General features: G+C 33.0%; 1 long non-coding RNA gene across 1 annotated transcript; it reads right to left on the bottom strand.

Annotated features, from left to right (window-relative positions):
* Nucleotides 1-264: 264 nt before the first annotated feature.
* LOC148837996 (uncharacterized) lies at nt 265-3,114 on the bottom strand. Its single transcript, XR_016090865.1, has 2 exons — nt 2,940-3,114; nt 265-788 (listed from the first exon to the last, which is right to left on the bottom strand). It is a non-coding gene; the product is annotated as an uncharacterized LOC148837996 (long non-coding RNA).
* Between the last annotated feature and the right edge of the window lie 4,569 nt (nt 3,115-7,683).

Here is a 7,683-nt window from a genome sequence, read left to right as displayed (position 1 = left end):
AGTAAATGCATCTGTTAATACAAAAGATGATTGTACTACCTATGGAAAGTATTAAATATCAGAAGAGCAAATTATCCTTAATAACTGGCCAAATATAATATACTACCTTATTAAATTGAGTAAGATGCAATGATTTATGATACAATAGTACTCGATTGTATGATTACTGTGAAATTGGTCTTGCATCACTGCATCTACTATATGTTTTACACACATAGAGAAACTTATAAACAGTACAAATAAACATAACAAAACAGACATACAGTATGTTCGTACATTTTATTTTCATACTACTACAGAAATTAACACTACTACACCAGAACCCTATTAATTTACCCCGCACACACAATTACACTAAGCCCATATAATTACACATTACCCCCCACCTTTGTACATTGTTGTTGATGAAGACACATATACAGTATGAGCTTTAAGATTTTTTAAAATACACATTTTGCTCACTCATGACTTGTCTTTCAAAAGCACAGGAAGAACACAAGAATATTTCTTTGTAAACTCATACTGTAGATGGCAAACAATGGTTTGTTGAATCCAGACTTTGGAAAGCTGTATTATACTCCTTCAGCACATACACAGTACATGAGAGGGTCTGTACATTCATTTCGGCTTTGGGTGAGCCAGTGTAGAATCTTTCAGTCACAAGGTTCTGACAGGTGGAAGAAGCAAAGTGTCTTACCATAGCTATTTAGTGTGATAATGGCGTTTGATATCAGTCACACAAACACCATTGTCACACTCCACAGCTTTGAAAGCCAGGGCTGAGAGATCTGTATAATAGAAAAAGAAAATAAAGTTAGTTGTTATGACCTGCATTTTATCATAAAGTTAATCTATAAATAAATACCAATAAATTCTTTGTTTAAATTGCAGATGTATTTGCAAATGTGATTTTTTAAAATAATTGGCATCATACTTGGTTTCCATGTTCTCTTTCCCCAAAGAAAAATAGTGAATAGCCAACAGTAAATAGGGGCTGTTTTATCATATTTAAAAATGGGATGAAATGATGAAGATTTAATTTGTTAGTAAATGAAGTTTCATCCAGATACATACTGCATTATTTCGTATTTTGCATCACAGCTGATATACTGTATGTTCATAGAAAATTCAGAGATCATCCCTTCACCACGCAGCTCAATGTAATCATTGTTCACAGTTCCGCGATAAAGATATTTTGATGTTGAGTTGCTTTTATTCCTTTCCACATAAATTATTATATTGAGCAATTTTCCCAGTTACAGTGTGCTACAAACTGCAAACAGTCTGTGTACATGTTCTGCTTCACAAGTAGGAGAACCCAACCGAAAATAGAATGAATACACAGAAAAGTCTGTGAAATACAAACTGACTTCAGATACAAGCACTACAGAATAATGATTAAACATTAAGGTACCTAAACTGTAATATGACTACCACACATCTTATGTGTTAAAAGCATTATGTTGTGAAATAATAGAACTTCTACCACAAGACATGGGAGCTGTGCTTGTTCAGACCAATCTGTAATTATTCTAAAGCATTCTCAAAACATGCTTGACTTTATTTAGAACTGTCATTTTTTTATCCATTAGAACCTTTATGAATTTTTACTGCACTGCTATTAGAATTGAAGGCACTGAAAGGCATTAAGACTTCAACTTCTTCAATTTGCTTCACACTGTTTAAGAGTGGACATGAGTAAATGAACACCTGTTTCTGTGCTATCTTGCAGTATCACTCAGCATTGATATTGCCCGGCTTTAGTGTTTGCACCAAACAAAACTATGGCATCTTAGATCTGGATGCATTTCTTTGCAATAGGTCTGAAATATTTAAACAAGGTGTTAAAAATAAGTTCAGTTCATCAACTCATTAACTAATGAATTTGCAATCATTATACAAGTTATGTATTACAAAAGATAATTTTAACATCATAAAGAAAGTGCACCTTGAAATATAGGTTAAGCCACAGGTAGAATGGTTTGTAGACTATTATTTGCTCATTGATGAGCATCATGTTTAAAAATGTGTTGATCCATCGAGAATTTAATTAGTTTATTAAGATTGTCCTCAAAACAAACCTTGACTTAATTATCCTATACTGTACATAGATACAATATGACTTACTGTATATCCACTAGTGCTAACATATATTTAAGTGCAAATTAAATATATAATCAAAAAGTAGCTGCTTCATCTATATTTTGCTTCCTGCTGTTTAAATGAAAATAAACTACAGTTAGAATCACTTAAATTCATTTTGGGATGCTTGATATACAGTATATTGGATAAAGATTTGAATTGTCCATTGTCAAACTGGAGAATGATGAAAGAAAAGCATTAGGAAGAGGGTAATTTATTATCCTGTTATCCCAATGCATTAAAAACCAAGCTGCGCCTGGCGTGCAATCAGTCAGTCAGCCAAGATACTGTATATACAGCAGGATATATTTTGTTTGTGCTGATTAATTTTTAATATGAGAACAAAAAAAAAACATGCTCTAGTGCTAAATAGCCATCCTGTCATACAGTTGTTGACAGATTATTTCTTAATAATTGAAAATGAAGTTGAGGCCTTTGCAATTACAGTACTAAACCTTTACTGCAATGATGCTGATTAATTTAAATATAAAAATACAGTACATACTTTAACAAAAATAATGCCCAAAAAGTCATAGTGAAACATAATTATCAATAATAATACTAAAATATCTAAGCTACTACCTGTTTTCTGAAGACATTCTGTTTAGATATTAAGTTGATGATCATCAAAAGCACCTAATAATCAATACTGAGTGGATTGTATTAAAGTGTGATCATATAGGTTTAGTTTCTTGAATTCTTTTGAAATACTCATGCCATTACAGATAACTCACTGCGTGTTGAACAATCTGAGGAAGAGATGTTGCTGTTTACACCTCATGAAAAAGGCAACTCACCTGAATACTGAGAAAATACACACGAGTCGCATCAGTCCCATTTATTTTTCTGTAAAGTCAGTATTCTGAGCCTTTGAGTCCCTGGGATGCCGACCCAGGTTCACATTGATTAGCACTGGTGAGTTCTGTTGGAGAATTGTGTACAAGTCCAGTATTTACACAGAGCTCTCCTAGTTCTATGAACAACCAACATCTGGGGCAGGTACTTTCTTTTCATCGTCATTTATGTTGCAATGGGGGGTTAAACAAACAGTTAATTCCCTTTTGTGATAGGTTCCAGGAAAGTATCGATCGGTTCTGATGCTATGGAGGGAGGGAAAGCTAGAAATGGCCTGACAAAGGAAGGCAGAGACCTGAAAAGAACTTTTAGAACTGTAAATTTTGCAGTCATTCAGTATTAGTTCTCAGCAATTTTAAACATTTTTTAAATAAAAAAATAGATGCTTGAGTCTGCATTCTTTCCTTCATCATTTCTTTTTTAAACTGAAAGTTATAACCGTGACACTGAAGTTTACCTTGTTTATCATTTGTTTTTAAATGTTTTTAAGAGAAAAGACTATAGACATAACCTAATAAAAGACGCTTTATGGTACAAATATTCTGCTATAAAAAGAAGAGACAAATATTGTGCAAAATATTCTGGCTCCAATAAAAAGATATGTGACATTAAAAAAATATTGTACAAATATTTATTTAAAATACCTGCCCACATTAAGCATGAATGATACAAAGAGCAGGAGCCTAGTGAGATATTATATCTTGTATTTAATGTTGAAACAATAAGACATGCAAATGCAAACATTCAGGATTGATTGAATATTCATTAAGTAACTCAGATATTAGGTCACAATTTAATAACGTCTACATTAAATAAGTATTCAATAAGATATACCAAAAAGAACACCTGACCTTTTTTGTCTCTAATTATAACTAATTGTGCTGTTTTGGTCTGTTTGGCCTCATCCGTTAATGTGCTTTTGGCCACACATTATCTTTTTAATGGACAACACGTTTGACCAGCAAAGAGCTTGGTGCCACGTGTACCTGTATATCTGACCCCCGCCCCACTTCAGAGAGGGTCAAAGAGCAAGGGACGGTTGGGAAGGAGTGTGGACAAATGTTTTTAGGTAGCTTTCAAATCTTTTCTTTGCCCTTCATTAGGTTTTGGTTGTTAAACAGTAATGTAAAGGGCCTGTAGATGCTAAAGCTACCAAAATGAATTATGTGTCCAAAGATTTGCATTGCTAAATGAACCATCCTCAAAATGAGGAAGAAAATAAGTTATTGGTTTTAGGCTACATAAAAATTTACCTTGTTAATGTCTTCAGATTCCAACTATGGGAACTAAGTCCTTTACCTAGCACAATATGAGCAAAAATTAAAGACAAATGAGATTATAGCAGATCATTGAGTTGAAGTAACATACTGTACCTCTTCTATTCCCATTGAACTTTTGGTTGTAGGGGCTGGTGACCTTTGATGATGTTCATTTTAATGAATGGAGCTCACCATTCTATAGCCCTGGCATCTGTGTTAATGGAGAAAATAATATTCTCAGCAGCAATACAGATCAAGGTCAAAGGTCTCCAGTATGGTCTTCCTGTATGTTCATGCAGGAAGAACTTAAATTATCTAATCATATCACATTCACTCCCAATCCACTTTTATCCACATTTTCAGCTCTTGTCAAAAGTTAAATAATTTTAGAAGAACATCAGTCCATTAGCCCCAGTCTGTCAGGCCATCAGGGTTCTTAGAAACTCTTATCTCTTCAAACAAGCTGTATAAACAGATGCAATCAGAGCAGATAAACCACATAAAGGTAAAAAGACTATCTTTTTTAAAAAAGAGTAAAAAGAGTAAACAGGCGGAATATCCCCATTTGCTTTCTAAAGTTACCCATAGTTTTACAATGTCATGTTGTAACACAACCTTCTTTACACTTACTTTGCATGTAGGCTGAATAGCATCATGGAAGAAATTTAGTTGACTTCAAAATGGCTGAGCATGGCTCAGGCCACAAGGTAGATAAAGATTTATGTGCTTGCTAAATACTGTACCACAAAACACTCAGGTCAATTAAACTTTGTTTTGTTCCGTCCATTATTTTTGAGATACAAATGAGGTTAAGGTTTATGTTTCGTGAAGATCCTGACATGACATAAAATACAAAGTACACAGTACATATATAAATTATAAGATACAGAGGGCCATGTTCATAAAACTTTAACCACTTCACCAAGTTTACATCTTTATTCCATTTATTCCCTTGTAATGAGAAAACAATGCACTACAGTTCTAAATTGTTGCTAAATTAAGTCTTTTGTTATGTTAGGAATACTTAAACATGATTGAAAGTTTACTTTTCTTTCTCCTTTCACTTCATATTTTAAGATAATTGTGCTGAAATCAAGCACTTTTTGATAAAAACACTAATAATACTGCATATTTCCTCTTTTTTACGAAAAAGTTTTGATACTTTGGTCCTTGAAAGTTTTGATAGTACACTACAGTATATTGTAATCAAGGTCTATAACTTTTGTTTTGTTCTAAATACTGTATATGGGGAAAATTAATTTGCGAACCTTGCATGTTCCATATAAACTAAAAACACAGGACAATCATGTGCTTTGTGATAACTGATTAAAATACATTTGAAGAATATATAATTGGATATACTGGATAGTGTTTTATTGAAACAAGTAATGAACAGTACATTACCTGACCAATTCCTTACTTGGCCATGTTGTAAAACATTTTGACTACTAATTTTCTCTTCATTTTGAATTCAACATCTCTGTACCTTAATAATAAAATGATCTAAAAAACAAAATATTTGACTTTGTACTACATGTTGATTCAAAAGGGTTTTGATAATAGTGGCCCTGGACAATCCTGCAATTTTATTTACTTACCCTTGGAACTGATAACAGTCCGATTACCAGTGTGAATGAACTGGGTATCTTTCACCACATACATATATGACACTATGATAAATGAAATAATAATAATTCTTCATCATCACTCTGGTAGCATGAACTATAAACAATCACCCTGAAGGTTTCCTAGGAAAGAAAGACGAAACATAAACCATTCATTTTTATTAAGTAGTTTCCTGAGGTTTTGATCACTTACAGTACATACTCTATCGATGTATGTAAAATATATACATACTGAGTTAGCATACAGTAAATATCATATATATAAACCATGAAGGCTGATTTATCTATTGTACTATTCTAAAGTTATGGCTTAAAATACAATAGGTTCAATACAATTCATTTACTATGATATTATGTTCGTTAAGGGAGATAATGAAAAATGTTCTTGAGTAAAATGTTTTAATAAAACTGTTTTTATAAGATCTGTTTAAAACACACATTTCTATAAGGGTTCAGACCTGGTCCAGGCTGGTTTCTTGCCAAAATAAATGTCAGACTTCTTGCTCCTGCCCCTGCTGTACTGTAACTACATTTTCCCATTTTTGTATTTTCCTTTTGTACTGAAATTAATAAGAAAATAAAAAAGACACAATTCATTTGTCATATGTTTTGATGGATTAAGTCTATTATAATGTTTATTATTTATTTCAGCTTAAAGAATTGCCAGCTATTGACTGAACTACTGCCAGTTAATATCTAACTTCAGAGCACAGTATAAAAGTCTTGTTTCATGCTGTTGAAGTGTTTTAGACACATACACACTCCTTAAACACGACTACCTGCTACAAGTGAATGAGCAAATATGACATGAACTCAAAATATTACAGATTGAACAAATAAAAATATCTTCCTTTTGTTTAAAAGCAAAGGGTGAATTTTCATAAATGACTTGCATAAGAGGGAAAAAAAAGCAAATGTATTAACATTTTGTATGAAACGTTTGCAACATTTTAAAATGTACAATAAAATCATTTATTTTTCAGTCATTTATTTATACAGTTCAACATATTTTAGAATTGTTTATACATAGCGAGCAATCAAACAAATAGATATAAAGCTTAGGAGGCTCAATTGCAGAAAATACAAGTATACAGATTTTGGAGATTGATTAAACATTTTTATTAACTGATTATATATAACAGTGGCATACTCGAGTGACTTGCAATGATTGTTGCATTAACACTAAATCATCTCATTAGTGAGTTGATGAGACACTGGTGATGAGGTTAGCCCACTTGTGGGGGACCATCCAAGCAAGGGCTCCAGTACAGTTACCCCAACAGAACTCTTTATAGCCCCACCTCTATGTCTAGTCAATACAGATCTCTACTTGTAGTGCCTAATGGCAACCTGACTGCATAATGTTACAATAATCAGGTCTTGGACCTTCATTTTGACACTTTATCACTTTAGCACTGTAACAACATTCCAGCAGAACAATGCATGCACTCATACTGCTCGTATAACAATTGCTTTCTTTCAAGATGACAATGTGATCGTTACGTCGTAGATGCCCTACCTGACCAGCTTGAGCCTTATTAAATATCTGTGGGATGAGCTGGGATAATATGGTATCTATGACTCAAGAGACCCCTGAACAAACTCGTGCTTTTAAGAAGACAACAGCTGTGCACTTGCTGCAACTTTATTAGTGTATTTAAGAATTGTATCTCAATACAAGGAAAACAAAGAATAAAAAAGGCAAGATTGTCACTGAGATTAAAATTAACACTTTTTTTATTGTAGCAGCGAGAGGTCAGAAAAGAACAGGTAATGTGTACGAAATCTATGTAGATGGATTG

Source organism: Atractosteus spatula, chromosome 3 (genome assembly GCF_055471065.1).
Source record: "Atractosteus spatula isolate fAtrSpa1 chromosome 3, fAtrSpa1.hap1, whole genome shotgun sequence".
Classification (NCBI taxonomy): domain Eukaryota; kingdom Metazoa; phylum Chordata; class Actinopteri; order Semionotiformes; family Lepisosteidae; genus Atractosteus; species Atractosteus spatula.
This window is presented reverse-complemented; position numbering and strand designations above follow the sequence as displayed.